The 27374-nt window shown below is 40.1% G+C and overlaps 2 protein-coding genes across 27 annotated transcripts in view; one reads left to right on the plus strand and one right to left on the minus strand.

Moving 5' to 3' along the window:
* The window catches only part of LOC109429300 (E3 ubiquitin-protein transferase MAEA), a 331826-nt gene that overhangs the window by 189736 nt on the left and 114716 nt on the right, over window positions 1–27374 (minus strand). The gene's annotated exons all lie outside the window — the stretch shown is intronic.
* Window positions 1–27374, plus strand: part of LOC109429301 (C-terminal-binding protein) — a 377738-nt gene that overhangs the window by 147885 nt on the left and 202479 nt on the right. For 8 of the 26 annotated variants that reach the window (XR_009996515.1, XR_009996516.1, XM_062846795.1 and 5 more), the window contains exon 1: window positions 10639–11928. The exons of 5 other annotated variants lie outside the window; for them this stretch is intronic. The gene's annotated coding sequence lies outside the window, so the exon portion shown is untranslated. Of the gene's footprint in view, window positions 1–10635; window positions 11929–27374 lie in introns of those variants that run through there. 13 more of the 26 variants (XM_062846800.1, XM_062846799.1, XM_062846796.1 and 10 more) reach the window with 10 other exon arrangements.

Raw genomic sequence — 27374 nt, forward strand, 5'->3', positions numbered from 1 at the left:
TCGTTTCATCTGGCGAAACTGACAGCGACAATGCGAAGGTTTCTATTCCGTGGGATACCTGCAACTGTTCCCATGCAACAGCTGGCGCGTCACCGAGACCATGGAGGGCTGAAGTTGCATTTGCCTGCATTCAAATGCAAGGCATTATTGATCAATCGTTTCCTTCATGAGATCAACTCCCTTCCCTACTTTAGCTCCTTTCTTCAACATAATCCTCCACAAATTAATTCCATCACCGACCTCCCTTGCCTCAAACAAATCCTCAGCAACTACGAAAACCTTCCTTTCCAAATTCGCCAACACCCTACCGCCGATGCTATCAACCGCTTCTTCATCGAGAGGACAGACCGACCAAAGGTGGAGATCGATAACGACAACATCAACTGGGTACGAGTGTGGAAAAATATCTCGTCGCGTGGCCTCTCGTCTGCCGAAAGAAGCAAACTCTACCTATGGGTCAACCAGAAAGTGCCGCACCGACGGATTTTGTTTCGAATGAGGAGAACGGACGGCGAGCAGTGCACACTCTGTACGACGGTTGTCGAGACAATTCGACACAAATTTTTCGACTGCCCCAGAGTACGACATGCATACGGGCTGTTGCAGCAAAAGCTATCGGCAGTGATCCAAAGGGGACGGCGCAATATAGACTGTAACGAACTTATTATACCAGTACTTGAACAATTTCCAAAGAGATCCATAACATTAGCGTTGAAGTTATTAGTAGTCTATATCACTTTCATTGAAAGTAGCAATGATAGAATTGATTTAGAGGAGTTAGAATTTGCTTTTGAAGTCAATGTTTAATCAATTATAGATGTAATTTAATTTAAACAAATTCGACAATAAACGCAATTTTACAAAAAAAAAAAAAAAAAAAAAAAAAATGATAACGATACACTTAATGATATAGGAATTTTGTAAAATTTGTTGTGTAGAATCTTTTTTATTTTTATATATTCGCAGTAGAGATTGAATCACTCTACAATAACCCTTTACGCTAACCCGCTACCCTACCCTCTTTCCTAACCTCTACCCTACCCTCTTTTCTACCCTCTACCCTACCTCTACCCTAACCCTTTACCCTAACCCTCTACCCTATCAGGTATCAGAAGGCCGGCTCCAGAGACACGTTATCCTCCATTTGGGACATTTGTGCCATCGCCATACATATAAGCCTATTTCATCATTTACCTGAGGGAATGGGACAAGGGGTGGGATGGGATTAGGAAAGGGAAAGGCGATGAAATAGGAAGGGGTGCCCTAGAAGAGGGAATGAACGCATAAGCGCAACGAGAGCTCATAGCCCATACCACAACGGGTTTAATCAGTGCCCTGAAAAGGACATTGTAAAACGCATAAGCGTAAAGAGAGTCTATAGCTCATTGGAAGGTAGCTTGTGACGTCATTCCACTTTCGATATGACATTGAAAGGCACGTCATCGAAAGCATCCTCAATATTCAAGAAATCACCCAAGCAAAAACTACGTTTGAGCGAGTACTTTCTTGAAAACGTATACAACTTTGTGTAAAAGAGTCACTGTGGACATCCCAAATTGGGAAGCATGTGAGTTCACATGAAAAGGCATGTCAGCCAGACGAACATCACAGATGTGATAATCGACAATGCGTTTCAAGCATTTCAGAAAGAACGAGGTAACCAGATGAATCTGGAACTCATTCCTTCTTTATGCAACGCACGCACCCTTTCGGGATGAAACTATAGAGTAATTTCACGTCATGAAAATACCCAATAGCAAACTACAAGAGTTCAAAACATGTTTGAAATACTCAAATCCCTCTGGAGAAAAATAGGACAAACCCCCATTTGCACCTGGAGATTTGAAGTAAGCAGAGCTTTTTAGGGCCCACTAAGTCGATTATATAGCTATAATTCTCAAGCGGAAGCTAGAGATTCGTAACTATGCAAAAGAATGGTTTATCCGAAGATATTTTGAACTTGAACAGATCAGACTTCCATTCAGGAATACCACTTACGGTCGCACAGACCGCAGAGCTTCTTTCAAAGCAATAGTTATGGTATACCACAATGGAGGGCGTTGTAGGTACAAAACCACAATGAAACTCTCTTGGAGTAGCAATGGAAGCGAGTTATCCGTAAAATGTGGTCGCAACCAGTTAGTACAGGTTTCCTAGTTTGTTAAGCAGGATCGCCTAAATACGCAAATTTTGCGAAGGAACACTCAAAAGTGCAAAGAAGGTCAAATGGAGACTCCTCATCTGACACATGCCAATCAGTCAACTCATGACAAATTCTGCTCATGCAGAGTTGGGTTAGGTGCAATTCTATGTCAAGTTATCCATGAACTGTACTACCTAAGTAATACATCCAACTGAAGCATCTCAAATTAATGTTTGAGCTACTTCAGATGATATAAACATCGCAGCAATACTGCCAAATATCAGCGAAAAGATGCTGAAACAAGAGCATGCTTGAAGGCATCCATAAAGAAAGGTTGAAACATGCTGTTGACGTTATTCTAAAATATAGCATGCCCGAGGCACGACAATTCATTTATAATGAAAGATGCAAAACTGGGTTCACAAGGTAACCTATACAGAAGTTACCCTACGAAAATAAAGTTTTCGAAGTAGAGCCACTTGAGCTACGCACGCTTTTTACGCTGAAAATTGATCTGAGGTTTCCTAGCCGTAGCCACTACCCAAACTAGACAGGATTACACTCTTCACAATCACAGCACAAAAAGGAAACATCAACAACAAACCAAATTGGTGTCAATTGAAAAACTCCAATGGCGAAAACGCATTAAGCGAAACCATGAAGGTAGTAATGTAACCTAATTTACAACATTTGAATAATCCCGCCCTTATTTAGCCTCAAATTTGAGACTTAAGAAGGGCAACTGATTATCTCGGAGAAACGCAAGGTCCACTGCACTATTGCTCCGGTTAGTGCAGTAAGGGCGTAATACTGTGGAGGACGCCCTAATTCTCCACAGGCTCCGTTTGTGGTTTCCTTGACTTCCTTGGGCATAGAGTATCTTCGTGCCTGCCACACGATATACACATGCAAAATGGTCATTGGCAGAGGAAGCTCTCAGTTAAAAACTGTGGAAGTGCTCATTGAACACTAAGCTGAGAAGCAGGCTTTGTCCCAGTGAGGACGTTACGCCAAGAAGAGGAGGAGGAGAGGAGGAGCTCCGTTTGTGGTTAGGTTTTTATTAGACCCCCCTAACCATTCATTCCTTGGCACGGTAAGCATAAAGCCGCATAACATCATGAATTAGGGGTCACCTGTTTAGTGGACTCTTACCACTGGATCAGGCGGTCCGTAGTGTTATTCTTAGCCAAATTGGAACAACCGCTACCGACACTACACAGCTATCTAGGCTGACCCTCTACCCTACTTTCAATCCTAACCCTCTATCCTAACCCTCTACCCTAACCCTCTACCCTACTCTCTACCCTAACCCTATACCCTAACCCTCTACCCTACCCTCTACCCTAACCCTCTACCCTACCCTCTACCCAAACCCTCTACCCTAACCCTCTACCCTAACCCTTTACCCGACCCACTATCCTACCCTCTGCCCTACCTTCTACCCTAACCCTCTACCCTACTCTCTACCATAACCATTTACCCTAACCCTCTACCCTACCCTCTTTCCTACCCTCTACCCTACCCTGTACCCTAACCCTTTATCCTAACCCTCTAGCCTACCCTCTACCCTACTTTCTATCCTAACCCTACCCTCTACCCTACCCTCTACCCCAACTCTCTACCTTACCCTCTACCCTAACCCTCTACCCTACCCTCTACCCTGCCCTCTACCCTACCCTCTACCCTAGCAGGAATTCACGCAGGAATCCTAGTAGGAATCTTTGGAAGAATTCAAGGCAAAATCCCTGAAAAACCCCGTGACGTCATCTCCGATGGAATTCCTAGAGAATGCCGCGAAGGACTTCCTGAAATAATTCCAGAAGGAATCCGTCGAGCAATTCTAGGATTCCCTGAAGCAATTCCAGGAGGATTCCCTGCAGGAACAATCTCATCTCATCTACCCTCTACCCTAGCCCTCTACCCTACGCTCTACCCTAACCCTCTACCCTTGAACATCATCTCAATACCAATCACTTGTTTGCAAATTTCACCAACTTGCATGCAAGCATTACAGACAGACGGACAGATAGACAGATAAAGGCTATTCTATTAAGTAATAATATATGTCTCTCGCCGCGGTGATCTATCCGGGAGATGCAAATGACTTATCCAATCTATTCCTGGTGTTGTAATTCCTTCGAGTGATGTAAACGGAAAAGAGATTTGAAGTGGTGCAAATTTAGATGTGATTCTGTGTGCGCTGTGTCACCAAGAGAATTGGCTTTGGTGTTTTGACGAATAGCGTGTGAAAGCTGAAAAGCCTCAAAACTAAGTAATAGGGTTTTTTTTACCCCATTTCCAGCACAACATGTAGACAGAATTGTTCAATACCTAAATTCACAACGAAACGACCGTTTTCGTCCACTTCTTCCATTCGAATCAGATACCTTATTGCGTGAACTTGTAGTTAACAGTGACTGTTGTGAAGATTTTCTGCCGGAAAGTTGATTTTGAACGAATTTACTGCACCTAGTCCAGCGCCAATTCTCGGCACCAGTGCCGAACTTCTAGCAAAATCAAATGGTAAATCACTTCGGCACCCATCTTTGTGCTGACGAAGTGCACCCGGCTGCATGTAAAAATTGTTTTGAGCACTTGTGCGGCTTCAGAGTGAACATGTAGCTTATTGACGGTGGATCTCGCTGCGGAAATGTTGCGGGAGACGATTACCTGCGAAAGTGCGTTTGGAAAATATGCGGCAAGTGATATTTTGATTTGTTTTGCTGTGAGATGCCGGGAATTGACGCCGGTGCCCAAGTGGATCGACACCCTATTGTTGAGTTTGCAACCACAATAATCCAAAGTTGAGACTCGGGATCATATTTCGGAACGACTCGACATTTCTTATGCAGAACTGAGAAGTTGTTTCTGAATGCTGTGACTGTTCATCAATGATACTGGGTGAGAATGTTCCTTTTATCATATATTTATTGTACCTTATAATCCTGTGCGAGAAATCTATATATATAAAAATGCAGTGGCATACGTGGGACCACGCATAACTTGCGAACGGATGGTCCGATTCGGGTCGTCTGAGTTTCGTTCTGTTAGTTTGCACCGAAGGAAGGTTTATGAGGCCTAAAACATGGGAAAATTGAGAGTTTTCGAAAATCTGGTTTTCATACATTTGGAACGGGGCCTTGGGCGCTTGGCTAGGGATTTCAAACGTCAAAAAACGCAGTAGGCAAGACAAAGTGTGCGAGAAATGTAATTTAAAATTCTTGGTAAAACTTTTTAGTTTCACACATATTGATGTATTTTTATGTTATCAGTAACGCGCAATTTCAAAGGGTCTAGGAACCTGCATTTCGTCTATTTCGTTTCAGAGAGCGAGTAATGGCGCTTAAGCCTAGGCTTTGAGGCCAGTACACATGGACAAATGCCTGTGCCCCATCCCAGGATAACAGACGCCAACTATAACGGAGTGTGCATTAACCTTCTTAGCAGCGCCACTCCCAACGATTTTATGTCAAACCCCATTCCCCTTAAGCGAAACGGTTGGTACGGTTGTCCCCGTTTCTTCCTTCAATAAATTCAAAAAGCTTAGTCAATCATGTTATTCATAAGTGGATAACCTGATTGCCTCATCTTTTTGAATTATCTCCCAACCCATTTAGTCTGCACAGTGGACCTGGCCATTTTAGTGTTTGTATCAGATCACATCTCTGATATGCTGCAAATACTAATAATGACAAGAAAATATCAGAAGAAATTTTGATATTTCCAGGATACTTTTCAATACTGGCTGTGCAAGCACTAGAATAGAATAGAATAGAATAATTCGCAGTAGAGATTGAATCACATCTCACCAAATAACTTCTCCATAATAAAGAGCTAATAATAATCACTCCAGCGCAAAACACAATTGCCTTAACTTTTCTAATCAATGCATCATGTTGGGAACAGCTCGCTGACGTAGTGTACGGTTTAGGTCAGAAATGACCTTAATGCACAAGGAGGATTAAGGGGCTTCTCTCATTCCAAAACTGATTAAAAAGTTTAACTTTGAGTACATTCAATTACCTAATTTTCATCGATTGCAACAGCTGCGGTAAAAATACACTGTATGGCTAAATCAGGTTGCAAATGAAAGTTCCTGAGTATTCCTGCCTTCCATAATCCTCAGCTCGATCCTCAGATGTCCAGCACAATCCTATACCACCAGCATTCTTCACTGAATCTCTTCCATCTTTCGAACATTAAAGCCCAGTGGCCCCGTCTTAGCACTTGTTCAATATGGCCTACATTGTAAACACTGCGCGCCAAAATGTGCTGCAGACCCAGCAGCCAAATTTCCGCAAGGTTGTTTGATTGAATAAGTGGATATTTTCGTTTTGTTTTTAATATTCACTGTGTAGTGAAGTTGATTTTAAAGTTATTTTATCGTGAACAACATCACAAAGTTTTTGTTAGAGCTAAAGGCGTTTTCGAATGGTTGTAAAGATGCAAAGCAATCCTGCTCTATAATTGAAACTGCGAAAAAGATATTTGCTATCGTAATTATGATTTGTCGTATCATAGACTTATAATCTTGTTTATGACTAGAAAATCATGACCTATACAATTTATCGATTATGGTTTCATTATGGTAAAAAAATCACCAAATCTGCTCTTCGACTCAAAAAGAATACGTCCCGGCGGGCTTTTGTTGGACGCTGTCAAGTTTGTGTATTATAATGTGTATCGTTGTTTACTTTCGAGGTGTATTATTCACAGCCTTTTACATCAGATCTTGAACTGTGAATAAGATTGCTTCATTGCAACACCTCGCATAAATTTTATGCACTAGTAGACCAATCCGAGTGCATTGCCCGCAAGTGATTCAAACTATTCCAATGGTGTAATCGCAAAGATGTTACACAATTAATAGTTAGTTAATGCGTCTGGTTGAGGCACCGATTCGAAAGTTCTCTTGAGAATTGAGAATGAGAATGAGAGAATGAGAACACCCGTGTAAAACAATATAATATATCGATGATATAGGTTACCGTTTTCTTATCGTTAGTGTTATCATAATTTAGATTACAAATCTACAATACAACGAATCATATCGATGATAGCAGTTATCATTCTCGGTGTTTTGATGATAGATCGAATGGCTTGTTAAGTATCGTTACCATTCAAATATAGACTTTTTCCCGAGCAAATAACAACATTATGATACAGTCAGTGAATATTAATCAACTCTGCGTACTATTCAGTAAATCGTTGATTACTTTTTCGTATTTTATGATCGTTTGTGGAAGGGATTCGAACTGTGTGCTCCTCGGGTCTGCTTCATTATTTCGCGTGGCGTTTAGGTTGTAGCAAACAACTGATTAAGATTCTTGCAAGATATTTTACATAGTAGCCTTCCAGAAACTTCTTTTTGGCTCTACGTTTTTGTTTGATTTCAAGTTCGAAAATATCGAAGCATTAGAATGAATGGTTACGATATGCACTTTCGATCAAAATTTTAGGATCACCCCCTCAAAAATATGTTAGCCCATATGTTCGTCAATTTGCTTACGATTTCAGAAGTCGAGGCCTCATTCAAAATATCTTCTTCTCCATCTTGGCTTAACGTGTCAACTGGGACAAAATCTTTTTCTTGTTCTATGAGCATGTTTTTCCGGAATTGCTTCCAGAATCCCTCGTAGGATTTTCCCTGAGTTGCTGCGTTTTGCCCAAAGAAATTTTCGATGGATTTCTTTCACGATTTATCCCGACTTCTTCGCAAGAGTACCTCTAAAATGTATCATACAAATTGTCACAGAATTTTCTCTAGAGCTTTTAAAGGGATTTCCTTGAAGATTGCCGTGACTCCTTCCGGTGTTCCTCGTGGGACTTCTCCATGAGATCCTCCCGGGATTTGTTCGAGAGTTACTACAGGAGCTATTCCTAGGATTTCCACTAAAGCACCCACAAAGATTTTTCGGGGAGCTTTTGGCGAATTTTCTGCAGGTGTTCCTTCCGAGATTTCTTCCGAAGTTTCTCCCATAATTTCCGTGAGGTTTCTCATGGATTTTCTTCCTTGATTTATACAGAAGTTTCTGCCAGGATCTTGACTAAAGGTTCTCGCATTATTTTTTAAGTTTCACCAGAGATTCTCTCGGGACTAATCTCAGAAGATTCCTCCCGATGTTGCTCCTGAGATGTTTCAGTTTTTTTTTTTCTTCTGAACTTATGCTGGACTTTCTCCTAAGATTTTTTGAGATTTCTGCAGGAGCTATTGGTGATGTTTCTCATAGAATTCTTCCCGTGATATATTTCAAAGTTTTTTCCAGGATTTTTCTCGTAGTTTTCTTGCTTTACAGATTTTCTCTTGATTATTCCCAGAGCTCATCTTGAAATCCCTACCGGTATGTCTCCTGCGATAACTCATAAAATTCTTTGTCAGAAATTTCCGGGGAAGTATTGGACAGAATCCAGGTGAATTCTTGCGAGAAACTTCGCAAAGAGCTACTGGGAAGCTGGGAAATTTCGGAAAAGAAGTTCTGAGAGTAATCCTGAGGGAGAATATTAAGGAAATTTAAGGATGAAATCTGAAAACCTCTAAGAGAAATCGCGGGAAAAACTACTAGCGCCCTCTCACGAGAAATGCTAAGAGTAGTATCAAAAAACTCTGGAACAAATTCCTGTAAAAACTTCTGCAAGAACCTCGCAAAAATCCCGAGATACAGAATCCAGATCCACAAAGAAAAGAAAAAATTCAACGCTGAAAGTTTGCCGAATGCCTGTGAAATAATGTTTTGTGTAGTTGCATAATGTATATTTCCAGTTAATTATATTGTGGATAACTATAAGTGTTATTGTAGTTTTGCTGTTCTTTGTATTGCTCCCAAAATTAACTCTAATGTGATTTTGTAATAAAATGTTAACATATTATTGGATTTATATAGCTTATTATAGAAACTCTACATATATTGCAGAATTTATATATTGTAGGATTTAGTATTCACCATTTAATTAATGGTATGTAATGGTACAAGTTGCACCACTTAAGGCGAAACTGGAATCATTTTCTCATTTTTTCGGTTTTTGATTTTTTATAAAATAACGAAGCAATATTTTCAAAATCAGTTTTCGTGCACATGTAAAATATGGATCAGGGTATCTCCTGATTTTTTTACATGTGGAAAATGTTTTTCGTTTTTGCAGAAACCATTTTTTTTGTGAAATTTTGTTTAAACATGGTTTCTACAAAAACGAAAAACATTTTCCACATGTAAAAAATTCAGGAGATACCCTGATCCATATTTTACATGTGCACTAGACTGGGTCAACAAAGTCGATTTTTTGGAACAAAGCTTTTTCGATTCCTTTTAGCGTCCAAAACAACTGTGCAAAATTTGGGAGCGATTGGTTGCTTCCCCGTATTCCGCATTGCGATTGAAATTTGTATGGAACTTAGTATGGGAAAACGTGCTTTTTTGCATTTTTCTCATAAATTGAAATTTTTCGTCTAAAACTAGCTAACTAATGACGTTAAAGTATAGCCTAGGATTTGCCGAAAAACTTTGCCGAAGACTGCAAAGTGATCCAACACTTGTGAAAAAAGTTATAACGTACAGATTGCCCGGTGGTGCTTAACGTTTAACATGTAAAGGAATAACATCAATAATAAAATCTCAATTTTTGCCCTAAGTTAACAGGCGAATAACTTTTTTCACAAGCGTCGGATCACTTTGCGGTCTTCGGCAAAGTTTTTTGGCATATCCTAGGCTATACTTTAACGTCATTAGTTACATGGTATTAGACAAAAGAATTCAACTTATGAGTAAAATGCAAAAAAAGTGCGTTTTCCCATACTAAATTCCATACAAATTTCAATCGCAATGCGGAATACGGAGACGCAACCAATCACTCCCAAATTTTGCACAGTTGTTTTGAACGATAATATAGATTGAAAAAGCTTTGTTCCGGGTTTATACGATCAAATTTAAAGTTTCTCCATACAACGTTGACCCACTCTAATGTGCACAAAAACCGATTTTGAAAATATTGCTTCGTTATTTTATAAAAAAATCAGAAACCAAAAAGTGAGGAAATGGATCCAGTTTATTATTATTTGCTTTATTTACGAGGCTTTCAGCCCTAGGCTGGTTCGCCTCGGATAGAATGCAGAGAAAAAAAATAAAAGAAAGAACCTGAAGGGTTCAGCCTCCTTGTTTCGTTTACAGAGTGTGTTTACAGAGTTTACAGTGTTTTAGAAATTGTAGCTGTCAATTTGTCTTCTCTTTTCTTTCTTTGTTTTTTTTTTTTTTTTTGTTTTTTTTTTTTGTCTTTTTTTTTTGTTTTTTTTTTGTATCGACTACGGGGATCCGTTCGTCCTTCACAGGTATTTCCTTCTGTCGATTAATGGATCCAGTTTCGCCTTAAGCTATTGTTGTTTCTATATGAAAAATAGTTGTTCAGAACAAGAAAGACCTCGCTGGTGCCGTTTTTACGAACCAACACTTAACTTATGACTTCTATGGAATCTGGTCTCTACTGGCAACACTGCCAAACCGTACCAACATTCCGTGAGGAGCAGGAGAGAAACTGGTAACTGGCAGGCAGCCGCCGCCAGAGCGGCCGGCCACCGAGCAATTCAGTTAGCTTTTGTTTCTCGACCGGGTGAGACGCACATGTTGAACCGTTCGTGGTCTCGTCGTCCGCAGCATAAGTTCAAACGTATCGTCCGTTCTTCGTGTATAGTACCCGTCTCCGGGGGCAGCCGTGTGAAATCTCCCGACGAACAAGTAAGGAAGCGGCAGTGCAGTGTGTACGCGACGAGTGTGTTTGTGCACGCGGTACGTCCGTGAGAGTGATCCCAGTCCGCGCCGGTCCCGGTGTACCACCACCCCATCCCGGCTGTAGTAGCTGTGTTGTAGGTATAATCCACCAAAGTCAGCAAGGTTGAAAACCGCGCCGTGAAATCCGTCGAAGTGTACCTTTTGCGAGAGCTGTATTTCGCGGGTTCTGGTTTTACTGGTTCTTACTCGTTCAGTTGTTCGCGCGAGGTCCGCACGACATTCGTCGCGGCCGTCGTCGTTTGCCCTTGGAACCTACGCGCGTCGACGCAATCACGGAAACTTGACCGTGTAGTGTCTCGACGGGGGTACTCTGTAGTGTGCGGGTGAAGAGCAGGAGCACCACATCAAACAAGCACCATTAGCAAGGGTTCAGGTCGTTGTTGTTGTTTTTGTTGTTCAACGGCCACAGTGTTCAGAAGGACAGGAGGTCTGAAAAGAAAAAAGCGCGCGCCAAATGCTTCGGAAATTCACCTCATTGCCCGCTGAAGTTGAAGAAGCGTTTTTGCCTGACTGACGGAGAAGAAGTCTCACGCGCGCGCGGCCGAAATAAGAAGAAGAGAAGCGCCGAGCGCACAGGAGAGCATCACCAGCGAAGAAGTGAATAGTCGAAGGAAGTGTGTGTGTGTGTGTGTGTGTGGATGTATGTGGTGTGTTCGTTTATCGTCGTCATAAAGTGAGTGTGTCCGCTTCGCATCAACGAAAGACGAAGAGCGGCAAGAGCGCAAGAATTACAGGCAAATAAAAGGTCGCACAAAGAAGAATAAGTAACAACATCAGTAGGAGCAGAAGCAGCAACAACAATAAGAAGAGTGAAGTGGGTGAGGGTGAAGGAGAGAGCGGCAGAGGGAGAGAGTGGCAATCGGTAATAAAGAGTGGAGAGAAGCACCCTCTGGAGGCAGCGGTAATAAACCCAGAAGAAGGTAGTACACAAGTATCAACGCGGAAGGCGCGGAAGCGGAGAGCAAAGCAAGGAGTGCCAGCGGGGAGCAATCGCCGGAGTGAAAGAGAGTATGTGTTGTTGTGTTATTACTTTATACACTACTTGTGATGCATGTGCAAAAACAACATTCGATTATCTCTCTTTGGTTCGTGTTGTCCGTTGCCGGTTGGAATCGTAGTCCCCTTGTTGCCTGCCTGCCTGGCCTGCCTGTATGTGCGACTTTTGCCGGCCAAGCCGGGTGCTTCGGAGAAGGAAGGTGCCCCGCTACGTCGTTCAATCCCAGTCAAGTCAACAGAAGTAGTTATATGTACGCCGCAGCAACGTTTGGCGTTTATGGCGACCTCTGTGCACTGGAAAAAATAATAATGATGAGATCAATTTATGTGTTTCGACTTACGGAACTATTCGTTAGTGTAAACATAGGTTCCGTGTGCCTGGAAAAATTGAGTTACGGTGCAGATACCACCATCTGCGCACCTTTTTTTATAAGTGTCGCGATGGTTGTGAGGTCTACACGTAGAACTATCAATTGTGAAATTCATGGTTCGAATCCTGATAGCCGGGAATCAAATTCGCGCATATGTATATAAAATTAATCACATGTGAACTTTTTAAAGTTTTTTTTTGAGTGCCTTCATGCTCGCCGCTCATAAGATTGAGATGATGCGGCATTGTTGGAGGGTGTACCTTTCCATACCGTAGTCGGTGTCGTCGCCAATCGAATCCTCCGTGTTGTGTGTTTGTGGTAGGGGCGATGATGGCGGCGAGGATTGTGAAACGGGTTTTTCATGGTTCGGGGATTTAAGCTGCGAGGAGAAAAAAAAAACTAAACTGGAATGAACTCTGAATTGATGAGCGTCGTCTGATTGTGGAAAATTTTCGGATTTTTTTCCGGTGCAGTTTTATTCATATAGCACTATGACGATATGAAATGCGATGTAATACAACAGCATACGTGACTGATAGTGTTTTCTTGATAATAAGAAGGAATGTATTGCATTGGTAACACCGTGGCACTAGATATCATTTTTAGCAGACACTGTGTAGCAGCAGACTATAATACTTGGGCCCTACGAGGCATTGTTGATTAAAATTTATTTTCGCTTGCCTATATTAGCATTAGCATTAGCATTAAGCGAGTCGCACAAATTCGTAGGTGGTACAGTCCTAGACCGCTGTTATGAGGGTTGCCTCCTTCCCGTCCGAACTAGAGCACAAAGATTTAGGACTAATATCTGACTCTTAGACAAGACTGACGCAATCCTCCAATGGTCGAGCACTGTCGTGGCCACGTCCTTGCGACTGCTGAGGAATGGGAAAGGATGGTTAGTTTTGGACACCTATGAAAAATGTAGACAACTCTACGATCTCTCAGGCCTAGGTGTCACGGGAATAATTTGGGTGTTGTTAGTGGAAGGGTAAACTCCAAAGGATACTTGGTTAACGTTCAGGCACACCATTGTTAGACTGCTTCGAATCAGTTGTCTGCCCAATTCATCCTGGTTTCCTCGTCATCTTGTTCACATTTGGTTGAATTACTAGATTCTTCGGTTGATAATCTGAAATATAAAATAATATTAAGATCGTACGTCAAATAAGCTACATATTAGTGATACGCTCGCCACAGTTACATATTTTTAAAATATTATTTATATCGTACGATACATTTACCTGAACCCTGCTGAATTAAATTTTAATTAGTAGTACATTGAAACACAAATACTACAAAACACAAGGAAAAGAGCATCAAACTTTGATCTTGGAATATTTAAAAATACGGTAAATATCAAGATCAAAATTTGATTTGGTAGATCTTACACCGCAACGCACCATTTTAAGGTGATCTACCCACGTTACGGGGTATTGGATGAAGAAATTGATGATCCTCCTTCCATGTAAAAATGCAGTAATTCTGACAGCTCTTCGTGGAGTAAATTCAAAATTTCTGTTTGGCAGAACATACAAAAAATAAAATTGCATCCAACCAGAGTGAAATGTAAAACATTCCATAGAATCAGCGAAATGTTTTAGTTTTGGTCCAGATGAAGAACATTTCAAGTTCTACTCATCGCCGTCAAATTTCTAACTTCCACACGACTCATAGTAACAATCTGTGAGAGAATCGAATACGTTATTAGGAATACGGATGTTGGAGAATACAATTATGTTTCGATGGCGCTGATCGCCATGTTTCCAAATCACATTCAGCCAGACCGAACCAAATCCACTGCATTTTAGATTCTATTTATTCTCAACAATACAAAAATCAACTGGTTTTAAATACCTGCGTTATGTCGACACACCTCATACTGATAATTTAACACAGAAGCCGTCATTGAACAAGGCTAATAAGAATAATAAAGCTTGAAAAAAAAACATTACAACAACTTGGTTCGCTTTGGCTGATCGAAAAAAAGGCGTTTTCACGAAAACCGTGCTAGAGAAGAATGTTTAGAACTTGATTCAGATTTAACGACCGACCATCAGCTAGGTAAAATGACCTAGAGGTAACGTGCTTGGTTATCACTCAAAGGATCCAAGTTCGAAGTTTTTTGTCTTAGTTCACTTTGGCAGATCATTTTCATGGTTTTAATCGACCAGTATAAATTTGAAGTACACAAATTGTTCCACTTTCACATCTCAGGACCTCAGGACAAGCAGGGACATCATTTTACATAATCAATCTTGCTCTGTGCCTGCACATGCACCGCCTATAAAACACATAGGTGGGAAGGGCTGAGCTGATAGGGCTTGCCCCGTTCATATTTCAAACTATGATGAAAAATCGAGTTTTTTTACAATCCGAATGGTTTTCTATGAAACAAAGAAATTCAGTCAGCCACACTGAACTATAAGCCATATTCCAAAGTTTTGTTCAGCCAGAGTGAACTGAGTGCGAAGTACTGAAAAATTAAATGTAATTATATCAATGATTTCATGTACTCTTCGTCTCTGATGGTTAATAAAGGCTTGTAAGTTACATGTGTGTGGAAAAGTTTCAAATAATCTTAGCTGTTGTTTATTTGTGAGTGGTTGAACTTTAAGCTTAATTATCTCGGAATAAAGTTTTTGGCGCTTAGTTCGGTTTAGCAGAACTCCGGCCAAGTGACACTCTGAGTTTCGTCTGAATGTGTTTCTTCAAACATTTCTACACCGTTCTCATGGTGGCTTTTGTAACTATCCATAAAAGTCTATTTGCCCATGGAACATTTTTGCGAAAACCACAAGCTATATTGTAAACGTATAGTTGTGAATACTGATACGTGGTTCCAAATATACCCTATCACTATAAAATTTTGGTTTATGTATTTATAAATTACTTGACGAGCAAATTTCGTATTACAATTGAAAAGGGACATTTTCATAACTATCATATACCTGCTTCTCTAGAGCCCAAGCCGGTTGAATTTTTTTTAGCCAAATTTGCTCCTTCTCCAGAGATGCCTCCAGGAGAGGCTTTCTTCACGGTTTTCTCCTGGGATTGCTTGTCAAATTCTACAATAGATTTTTCATTTGGCTCCTCCAGAAAAGGATGCTAGGTGTTCCTGTGCAGATTCCTCAAGCAATTCCAGCTAGTAGAATTCTTTCAGGGGTGACCTACTGTGCTTTCTCCAGTGAATTCTCCAAAGATTCCTACATATGTTATGTTCCAGGAATTTCTCCAATCATTCCTGCTAGGAATCCTCTAACAATAACTGCTGGGATTTCTCTACGAATTTCTACTGGGAATTATTCAAGAATGTTAATGCATTCCTTTTTGGCATTCCCCCAAATATGCCGCCAGAGATTGTGGTCTGTAAATCCTCCAGGAATTCCTGCAGATTTTCCACCAAGATTTTTTTCCCAAGAACTCTTCAGCAGATTCCTCCAGGAACTCTTCCATTCTGCAGGATTCAAAGGATTCAAAGATTTTTCGAGGAATAAAATCTTCCATGAATTTATTTGGAAATTTTCTTAATGAATTTGTCCCAGTTGAGATGTTACGTCAAGAAAAAGAAGAAGATGATCAATAATGTTACAGAAGGCTCTTCCCCTCCTTTTGAAGCGTCCAGAAACTTCAAGGAGATTCTCGAAACTTCAAGAAGTTCAATACTCCAGAACATTCTAGAACGGTCTTTTCTTTTTTCTTGAACCTCCAGCAACTTCCAGAAAATTCTTGAAATTTTTAGAATGTTGGTGTTCTAGAGCATTCCAGTTTCTGAAAAGACAAAAAACATCCAGAAAGTTCTCGTAATTTTTAGAAACTTGATACAACTATGGTGAAACATTTCAAAGCGTTACGGACAGACAGACAACGCTTGGCTTTTATATATATGATTTCTACATTGATTCCTTTAATAAAACTTTCAGCGATGCCTTCAGAAAATGTTTCAAAAGTTCCTTGAAAAGAAAAGTTGTACTGGGTTTACTTTGGAAATTCTTCCAAGGAATTCACCAGAAATCTCAAAATTGATAGAAAGTTGCCTAATTTCACCTTCTATAAAAATTTTCACACTTGTTCGCTACCTAGCGAATTCTATCATATCTATCATTTCATTATCCACTTTGATCTCTACTCCCTTATACTATGAGTAGAAAGAGACCGATATAGCCACAAAATCATCAAGTTATTAATAGAATACGGTCGATAAATTAGCATATGATATGAAAAGTTTGGCTCAAAAAGAAAAGTGTTCTATCCTATAAGATCGAAAAAGCTAATAGGAAGAACACGCCGCGATATAGGCATACCCCTATGAACGGAGTGCGAATTCCGAAAAAGCTACCGATCGATAGAATTTGTGATGAAAACAGAACAATACATTAGGCAGTCGGGTGCCTGAAACTTTTGCCAGTCTTGGTAAGGTGGTATGAAAACTACCAACCAAGCCGATCTGTTTAAAAGCACAGGTCGCACGGCAGAAGTTTCACGCATTCGATGTATTCGATCAATACATGGCCTACTTGCCTAATTTCACCTTCTATAAAAATTTTCACACTTGTTCGCTACCTAGCGAATTCTATCATATCTATCATTTCATTATCCACTTTGATCTCTACTCCCTTATACTATGAGTAGAAAGAGACCGATATAGCCACAAAATCATCAAGTTATTTCATCAGAAATTCTTCCAGGGACTCTTTTTTTGAATGTGAGATCCATTCGGAAATTTTCTGCAGGGATTTCTATAGAAATTGCCCTAGGGGTATCTTCGCTATTTTTTCGAGAAATTCTTTCAGAAAATCTCCCATGGCTTTCATTCAGTGGCGATTCCCTAACCTCAAATCTACCTGTGCAACGAATGTAAATTCTTAAGTTTTCTCAACAAATTGGCTTGTAATTTGTAGAAAATGACGACAATTGCCGTATACGTTCATTTTAAATTTGATTCTGATCCTGAATTCTCCGCAGATTCAAGTTTTAGGGTCGTTGAACAGGTAGAAAGTGAGGTTACGAGACGCCACTGCTTTCATTATAAATTTGACTAATAATTTCTTCAGAAATATCTCCAGATTTTCCTCCGGAGATTCCTTTGCATAATTTCTCCAAGGATTATTTTGAAAAAAAAAACTTCCACAGATTTATCGATCATTCCTTCGTGGACTCTTGCTGAAATCCATCCTAGGATTCATTAAAAAATGTTCCACAAATTCCTAAAAAAAATCTCCCAGGAATACTAAAATATTTTTTTCAGGGACTCCTTTGCAAACTCGTAGATTTACTTGGAAAAATCATCCAGGAAACTCTAAACAAATTCAGTCAGCAATTCTTTCACATAATATTCTAGGGATTGCTTTGGAAATTGTGCAAGAGAGTATTATGAAAATTCCCAAGATTTCATCAAATTCCTTTAGATATTACTTCCAAGACATTTCTGTACCAGCAATTGCTCCAAAGATTTCTTAAGAAAGTCTTAAAAAATTCTCCAAGAATTTCTTCATAAATTTTCCTACAGAGTCTTGCAGAGATTCTCATTTTTATTATGGGGTTTCTCTAGGTTTTTTTTTTAGTTTCTCAAAAGGTTTTGTTAGATTTTCCATCAAGGGTTACGAGGTGTTTCTTCAAGTATTCCTCCTGGAATTTCTTCCGAAAATTCATCTATGGATTCTTAAAATATTCCTGTTTTTTCAGATTTTTTTTCATGAATTCATTTAGAATTTTTTGGTTTTTTTTATTCCTTCTTCTTTCTCAAATTTCCTCAACGGTGTTTTCGGAAATATCTTAAGAGACTTCTTCAAGTTTCCATGAATTACTTCAGGGATCTCTTCCAGATTTTTTTTTCCCAAGATTTCTTCAGAGATTTTTTCCAGAATTCCTCCAGGAATACCTCTTGGGACTCCTTAATTGATTCTATCTACGTCACTTTAAGCGATTTCTCCCGGGATTCCCTTTGAAATTCTTCCCGGCATTGCTTCTGTTAATTTTTGCGAACATTTTCCCGGGATTTTTGTTCTGGGGTTCAGGGGTACTTCCCGAGATTTTTATAGGGATTCATCTCGGGATTCTTCCAGAGATTCATGCCACAATTCTTCTGATTTTCGTTCGAGATTCTTCCATCATTATAAAAGGGAATCCCTTCGGGTTTTGCCCCAAGTTCCCTTCATTGATTCCTTCCAAAATTCTTCCAGGAATTTCTCCCGGCAATCCTTCAGGAAATTCCTTCGGGATCCCGCTAGGATTTTTGCAGGGATTCCTTCATTGATTGCTCCCGGGAATCCTCCAAGGATTCAAGACTCAAGATTTATTCTTTGTGAAATTGTTTAAAACTCCTACGATTCCTCAGGAAATCATTCTGGGATGCTTCAAAGATTTCTTCATGATTGTTTCAGGGATATTTTCTGAGATTTTTTTTAAAGGTTCTCTAGGATTCATTCAGGGATTGCTTACGGGATTATTTCAAGGGATCCCTTCATTTACCCTTAAAGGGTGCGATCAACTTTTTTTTCATAGTTTTACTTGCTCATATTTTTTACCTAGTGGGTGGATTTTTAAAATCGCAGTGGGGGATTAGTTGTGCTATCATAAGCATATATGGAGATTATGTTATGATTGAACGTTTGGGAGATACATATAGCTGCGAATGTGGTGTACTACACCTCTTGTTTTTCACTCGATTTCGAGTGATATTTCTATGGAAATGTGATATATTTTATTAAAAATTGCTTAAAACTCCTTGTTTGGGTTGTAGCTGTTACGTAGAAATGATTTATGTCCTTTTACAGCTGTAACATACACCTCCAGGATATCCAAAACATCCAGAAGTTGTGATTTATCCCTTTTGATTCATATTTGTACACACTCAGTTGAGCTCGGCTAGTTTTCATTCTTTTGCCGAGATTCGCACAGCCGAGCGCTCGGCTATCGCAATTTAACCCTTAAAGGCGCACGACAATAAAAAACTGATTTAAAAAATAAATTAATAATTAATAATAAAAGTGAATTTCAATTATTTTGGAGCGTTTTTAGGTATGTTGTTTTAAAACAACATTGCGCTTTTAAGGGTTAACTGAGACATCAGCAAAAACTCAAGTTTATTTCTACCAGCACCCACGGGTACCGCTAGCATCATACATTAAACGTCAAACGTTTAGCCGAGATTTCAGCAAATGAACTTTAACCGAGATTTGCACAGCCGATCTCGGCATTCTGTTTTAAGTGTGTACTGCAAGTAATATGAGACAAATTTACCGATGATCAGGGATATCTAACAAATTTTAACCATCCATCTCATTTTCAGAATAGTTCAGATGATCCAGGAAGCAGGAATGAAAATTTCATTCCATTCGGTTCATTGAATCCGGAGATACAACAGCTCAAAGTAGGCTATCGGATAATTATACCTTTTTTTCTAGAATCTTTTCTAGATATTTTTGATTGCACTTTTCAAAAAATTACACCTATTTGACCGTTTTTTGAAAAGTGTAAATTTTGCCTCTCCCGATCATTTTGTGTATCCCCTATATATCTAATTTTAGTGAACGACTACATTTTTCCAATCGGGCAAAACATTTTACACTTCGGTGAGTTTATCTTATAACTAGTAGGAGGAGGTATCAGCGGTTGGGGGACGGCACGGCAGGCTTCCCATATTGTGATATTTTTAGCCAAATTCATACTCGGCTTGGCGGACCAACAACGGCGTCATGTGCGCTTTTTGTGTTTATTTCTCGACTCAAACCACATCCATATAGCAGCAGCGGGTTGTTAATACCATCCACGTTGTTGCAGCTAGGTAGGTAACAGCCGAGTCCGAGTTCAGCTGGGTAGCTTATCTACGGAACAGCGGAGAACACCTATCTTTCTAAACCACCTGAAACACGAGTATAGTAGCAAACAAACGAAGACGGGGTGCGTGACTGTAGGCACTGTTGGCATTGGTTCTTTTCCTTAAACCCTTTGTTATTGTTAGTTGATGGCTTGGGTTGACGAGCCAGGCGAGTGTCAGAGGAAAAAAACCGTTGTAAACAGAAAAGCAGTGACTTTTCTGGGGCGATACCATTCACATTTGGTGTTTTTTTTTTGCGTCTGTGGGATATTACATTTCCCAGAATGTATTGAATGTGAACAGGGGCTGTCCATAAACCACGTGGTCATGAGGGGGGGGTTCGGCCAATGACCATTTTGTATGGACGAAAAAAAATATTTGTATGGACTTATGACCACGCGGGGGGGGGGGGGGGGGGTGAGAAGTCCCAAAAAAATGACCACGTGGTTTATGGACAGCCCCACATCAGATTGAATGTTACAAGATAGCACATTACCGAACATATTGGTGAGCTCGTTCCAAAATATTATTGTTTTACATTTGGATAGGGTATTGGTTCTCTTATTAAGCATGTGGCTCCCATTTTCATCCCACGAAAAACAAAGGATTGAAGCGCTGTTTGTTTTGTTTCTTATTTTTGTATTTTTGTTAGTAGTGAGCACCCATGAAAACAAAAAGAACGGAGTCAATCGGTGTTGTAATCGCTTGTTTTCGAATAGGATGAAAATGGGAGCATGAGATTACTGATGGCACACATACCCTATCTACCTGACAAAAAGTTTCGATTATCGGAGAGATGAGCTCTTTCTATGCTATCATTTTATTTTAGAATCCACACCAAAAAAAAAAAATAAATTGGTTGTAGGTCATGATTTTCACATCCCAAACTTACCAACAAGTACCGAATTACCAAATTTTAAAAACGATCCGATGCCGATATGTTTTACAATTGACAACTATGGGTCTTTCCCATGGCCAGCCTTCCATTTTTTTTCTTCTGCGCCAATCATGGCTACGAAACGCCTCACATGTTGAATAATTTGCCCCACAACGCTCGTAGATTCGTAAATAAATTTTCTAATTATAAAATTACACGCCAAATCGGTGCAGACAAAAAGCCAGACAGCAAAAATGCTCAAAACAATAACAACACCACGGATGAACGCGAAACGATCAGCAAGGGGGGGGGGGGACGGCTAGAGTAGGCAAATTGGTCCGAAAGAAGATTAGACGGGGGTAAAAAAAAATCGCACCCGTAAGCTCAATTATAACGAAAATAATGTTTCTCATCATCAAGTAGCCAACGAGCTGCTGCTCGTAAAATACACCGCTTCGACTGTGAAAATCTCAAAATCGAAGACCGACGAAACTGTAAAGCACCGCCGCCACACTTGGTCGCCTGCTCGGCAAATTGACGTTGACGTTCAAGACGGAGGTGACGAAGTGTGTATAATTATCGAAGGCCTTCGTGGCGGTCGTGGTTTCGATCACAGTGTGTGTCCCTGTTATACACGGAGGGACGTTTGTTTGTTTGATATTACTTGATTTTAATCGTAATTTAGTAGGTAGGGGAACAGAGCCCAAAATGCCAAGATGGGGTAAAATAGCCCAACTCATAAAATCATTCCTGAATCGGACTTGATCATAACTATAGGTGAATGGTGTCAAGATATGTTTGCATCGAACATTATTTTAGAAGCTAGGCCACCAAACCCACGAAAAATCTTTTGATTTCCCAATGAAAATTGGCAACTTCCGGTTTTTCGTGCTTGAAATTAAGGATTACTGGTGATTTTATTACCAGCCAAGTGTTTCCAATAAGATTGAGGCACATATGGAGACGCATGGTTTTTTATGTCTACGCTTTCCATGTTAGGGGTCATTCAAATATTACGATAATCGTTTTGCGGGGAGGGAGGTAACACTTCATTTATTGAGTTTACGAAAAAAACGGGACAGAGGGGGGAAAAGGAGTCGGAAATGCCCGAAAATTGATGGACGTAATTCTTGAATGTTTTCATGAAGTGGCATCTTACCCCATGGCAGATAGTCGTTTTGCACCACTTCCGTTTTACGAATCAGTTTTTAAAATCGCTAAAAATCAATGAAAATGCAATAGTTTAGTGAAAAGTTTTGCTGAAGTATCGAGCAAATATTGTCTAGTTGGAGTCTGTTTTGGTTCGTCGTTGCATCGCGTCGTCGTCCTGCGTGCGTGCTCGTCTTCGTACGGGGCGGTTAAGTGTGTTTTTGGAGGCAAAGTGGAAGTGCCTCTTTTTTCATTCGGATCGGCCGCGTCGTCGTCGACAATTTGAATGTGCACATCGTCGTACCCGTGTGTTGTTGTAGCGGTTCAGTGTGATTTCGAGGCCAGTTTGTGGAAGATGCAGAAGCACATACGCACTGGACACTTCGAAGGATGTTTATTGGTGAGCTCTTTCCATTTTATCACAATAATTAATGCTATAGGATGTATAAAATTCTACATTGGGTTTTGTGTATTTATCTAACAAATATTGAAAAGTTCGTCACGTCATGTGTCGGCGCTAGTTCCAAATGCACATTTAATTGGTAATAAATATTTTTCTTCCATTTTTTGCATGTACACAAAAATTTGAATGGTTCGTCATCTTCGGTGTCGACATTTGTAATATTTTAGCCCAAATGAATAAATGTTTTGACTCAAATAAACGTTGCATGAATTTCTGGAAAAAAGAGAGGGTCGGTAAAAGATAGACGACGGCGAACCATGCGGTAAGATCTTTCTGATTGATTTATCCCGTGTTATTTTGTTAATACTTGTGAATCGATCGCGTTCAGCATTTTCTCGCGCGGAAACGCAAACTACAGATGCGTCGGTGTTTAGCATTGTGTACTCCTTAGTTGCGAATGAATAACTTATGTAGGGTGAGTTGTGCCTCAACAATAGATCGCGTTCGTCGTCCAAGGTTTAGAAGGGTATTTCTTCGCGAGCGCATTATTAATCGCGAATCAAAACATTACATTCGTTTATCACGTCGAAATCCTCAACACATCTCCATTTCCCCTGTCCAAACTCCTAGTGATTTCTCGTAGTAACGCAGAGAATTCCTCGGTTATTGGCCTAAGCGAGAATCACGTCATCATTTCCTTCCCTATCCTCAATTGACCTGCATTCGGACGCGGCCGGCGCTGGTATTGCTTATTGAAAAGTATTGGGATTGCAGCATTTACACAATGAAGAGAAAGCTAATCCCAAGCATCATCTGTTGGTTCTTTGTGTAAATGCAGTTGTCCTTGCAATAACAGAGGAGCAACCGCGGGCGGTCAATCATGCTCATGCTCAATCATGCTCATGCTCATGCTCAGTATCGAGCAAATATTGTCTAGTTGCTGTTACCACTTTGAAAGCCTAACAAATGAGGCTAATTATCATTGAAAACGATGAAAGTTTGAAAAATGGCATCTTACCCCACTTGACCCTACTAGTTCAACCATTTTATGGGTAGATTCAACAGCAATACAGTATCGTAAAAACAACCGTAGATATGATTGTTCCAAACATAAAATGCTGTTAAAACCTCTGCACACAGTAATGGAGGTTTTATCGTGGTTTTTAAGCGGTTTGAATAATTTTGATCACACTATGACTATGACTATGATAAACCCCGAAATATTTTTACCAATAACTCTAAATTAATGGTATAAGGCATTTTATGAGACGTTTCAAATCAGCTGTTTTTTGAATGTTTACCAGTTTTGAAGTCCAACCGGTGGGCCCATTTATTTACATTTTCGCTAGCATAACATGTGATACGGGCCCATTCAATAAACAGGGTTCATTTATCTGCAAAAATGCGTCAATCCGCCCACTATAATTAATATCCGTAGACCGTGGGGATGTTGATGTGACATCATACAGCTCGAGGGATTCTTACATGCCGCTTTAGAAACCGAAACATTTCTGCCAGCAAAAAATCTGATTAGCGCTCACCACATGTTATGCTACTTTTCGCGAAAACAAAAACATCAAATGTAAACAATAACAATGAGCGGCCCACCGGTAGAACGTCTCGTAAAATAGCTTATTGTTTGATTTTCGAAATCTACCTAAAATAAGTATGAAATACATTTTAAAAAAGATACGGACACCGGCTTCAGCCAGAGGGTGTACAGACTGAACGAAACTTAACACTAGACAACGGACACACAGATCATGCAACAATCGATACGGAGAAGAAACTATTCTCACGAAAAGTTTCATCGCCGGAGCGGGAATCGAAGACTCACTCCACAGCATGGTGCCATTCGAAGCTTGGTGACCCTAACCGCACGGCTACAAGGCTCCACAACCTAAACCTCATTACGCAATAATCTTGGTTTTAGCATGGTTTGAAAACAGTTTTAAACTCAAATTTTGGTCACAATGGCCATGATAAAACCTAAAATATTGACAATAACTCAAAATCATAATGGTTGTTGCAGAACAAATATTGAATACAGTTTGAACCTCTTCACACCAGAATCTTGGTTTTATCATGGTTTTAAACCGGTCATAAACTCAACTTATGATTCAATGGCCACGATAAAACCTAAAATTTTGTAATCACTCTACAGAATGATTTTTCCAATCTACCTAGCATTTTTCCTCAGTGTACCTGTAGTCTGTCACTCGTCGACAAATAATACACGAAATCGCTTACAACGGTTTTGCCCTCGCCAGCCAAGAACTGTGGTGTGCCATGTGTGTACTCTTGCTCTGTGGCACGCGATGGTGTGTGAAGGACAGGGTCACCTAAGTAAACGAACGCGAGCGAACCCATGCAGCCAGCAGCGGTGGCTATTGACGGACGACGACAACGGGCGAGTAGAGTAGGTAATGGTTGGTTGGACTGGGTTGAAATGCTGACGCTTGTTCGTTGGTCGACGAGTGCTGTACGTACCAACAACGTATTGACTTGATGCCATGGTGGAAAGGGGCATGGATGTCCGCTGGCAGTGTAAATAAGAGTTTTGTTTTCTTCGAAGTGTCACGTTGGATCGATTGATTTATTACGGTTTCGTGGCATCGAGTTGGCATTGTTGCAATAGAGATATTGCCAAGTTGGTTACGGATCGTACGGATAAAGAACTGTCTTCTACACTGAGAAAAGTACACTAAAATAATGTTCGTATTTGTACAAATTTATTTTACATAAAGCTTTACCAGATCGTTGAAGTTCATTTGCGTTTCAAATGTATGATGTTTCTTGATCGACGTTGGTACTTTTTCATTGGGATCAGAGAACCATAGCTCGCTCGCCTTCACTGCCTAATAAAGAGTCAATGAACTCTGCATTGCTTTTTAGATCTTTATGATATGTAGGGTAGAAATCTTCTTCGTCATATGCGCTAATTCCCGTCTCATCAGACGGCAAATAGGCAATAATTACAGATATTTCAACTTCCTTTACCAATAGCTCTTCAGATGGAAGCAACAGGATGTAGACTATCAATAACCAGCCCCTATAGCACTGGGAATCGAATAATTACGCAAAATTTTACGTTTCAATTTGACTCCACTTACAAATTAATGAAGGCAACCGCAGCAAAGCAGCAGCTAGCCGAATTGTACTTCATCACCGTTCAATTGTCACTTCGCCAAAGTCACTTGTTGAACCACCCTTCAATCCACACCCTACAAAAACTCTGTGGCACTTCGATGTTAGATTTCTCTACCTTAGAATGCAGCAAAAGCTGTTCAATCCATTTATTGCCTTTTCCCGTCCATTAAAGGTTTGCTTATATTTATCATCTCCCGCACCATTGCCCCAACGTAATACACAGTCAATTTGCTACACGTTTACTCTGAAGCCGCACAAGTGCTCAAAACAAATATTACATGCATACGAGTGCACTTTGGCAGCACAAAGATGGGTGCCGAAGTGATTTCATGTTTGATTTTGCCGGAAGTTCGGCACTGTGCCGAGAATTGGCGCTGGACAAGGTGCAGTAAACTCGTTCAAAATCAACTTTCCGGCAGAAATTCTTCACAACAATCACTGTTAACAACAAGTGCACGCAATAAGGTATTTGATTCATATGGAAGAAATGGGCGAAAACGGTCGTTTCGTTTTGAATTTAGGTAATGCACAATTTTGTTAACCTGTGTTGCCGGAAATGGGTTCAAAACCCCTACTTTGATCACATGATTAGATTTGGATTGCGAAGAATTTGACCGTCTTTTCGAATATACACCTACGACCAAATCATAATTTTTAACCATCCCATGTACCATAGTGTCACGTGGAAGGTGTGTCGAGAATTGAATTCAGATTTTGCCTAAAATAGACATGTAAACTGGATGGAAACAGAATTCGAGGGACAATTATTCAATCTTAATATTGTGAGTTGTTTTTGTAAATTGTAGTTCTTTTACAATATTTTTTACATAATATGGAACCTAATTTTTAAATTAGTACCTACTTGATACCTTGTTGGCTACAAAGTAGCTTTACTGCAACGCCGAGCGTATAGTGGAGCATCCAGGGTGGCCACCCAGTCGGGAATTTCGGGAAAACCGGGAAAAGCTCGGGAATTCGAAACCACCGGGAAAAAGTCGGGAAAACCTCGGGAATTGTTGCTAGCCATCGGGAATTTCCAAAATTCTAAAATTTGTGTAGTCCCCAGAAGCATAAGTACGAGAATCTGTGGGAAATGCAGTCAACAACTGTTGAACTATATAACATAGTAGGTGAACTGGCGTAAAAACCATTCTTGAAAATTAACAACAAGATACGTCGAGTCATGACAATTTATGTTAATCATAGTGATGTTACCTAACATCACAATTTGAACAATTTCAAAGATATTCTAAAGAATATTCTGGTGAAAAGACTGGTTGAGATACATTTAAATATTTATAGATTCATATGTCACTTATGCATTTCAGGATGTACATGCAGTGTTTGGACGAAAAAGTGATCAGTGAACCACTCGGCAGTTTTTCTTCCCTTCTGTTGGTTCTGTTTCAATTACCAAGCAGTGTATGTTCTCTCGTCGAGTCGCATGGTTCACGAAGGAACACAAAGAGGATACTCCGATATAAACAAGCTGCGGCGATGAGCGGGCATCGCTAAGTGTAACACTTACCGATGATCGCTCATCGTTGGCTTGGGGCAACTGTGAATAATCGTTATTTTCATCAGTATTTAATACGTTTTCGCTTTAAAAACGTGAAATACTATTTAATTTAACTGTATTCATGACGTTGCAGGTTGTGTAGTCACAATAAAAAAAGAATTATGGCAATA

The sequence above is a fragment of the Aedes albopictus genome, chromosome 1 (genome assembly GCF_035046485.1).
Source record: "Aedes albopictus strain Foshan chromosome 1, AalbF5, whole genome shotgun sequence".
Classification (NCBI taxonomy): domain Eukaryota; kingdom Metazoa; phylum Arthropoda; class Insecta; order Diptera; family Culicidae; genus Aedes; species Aedes albopictus.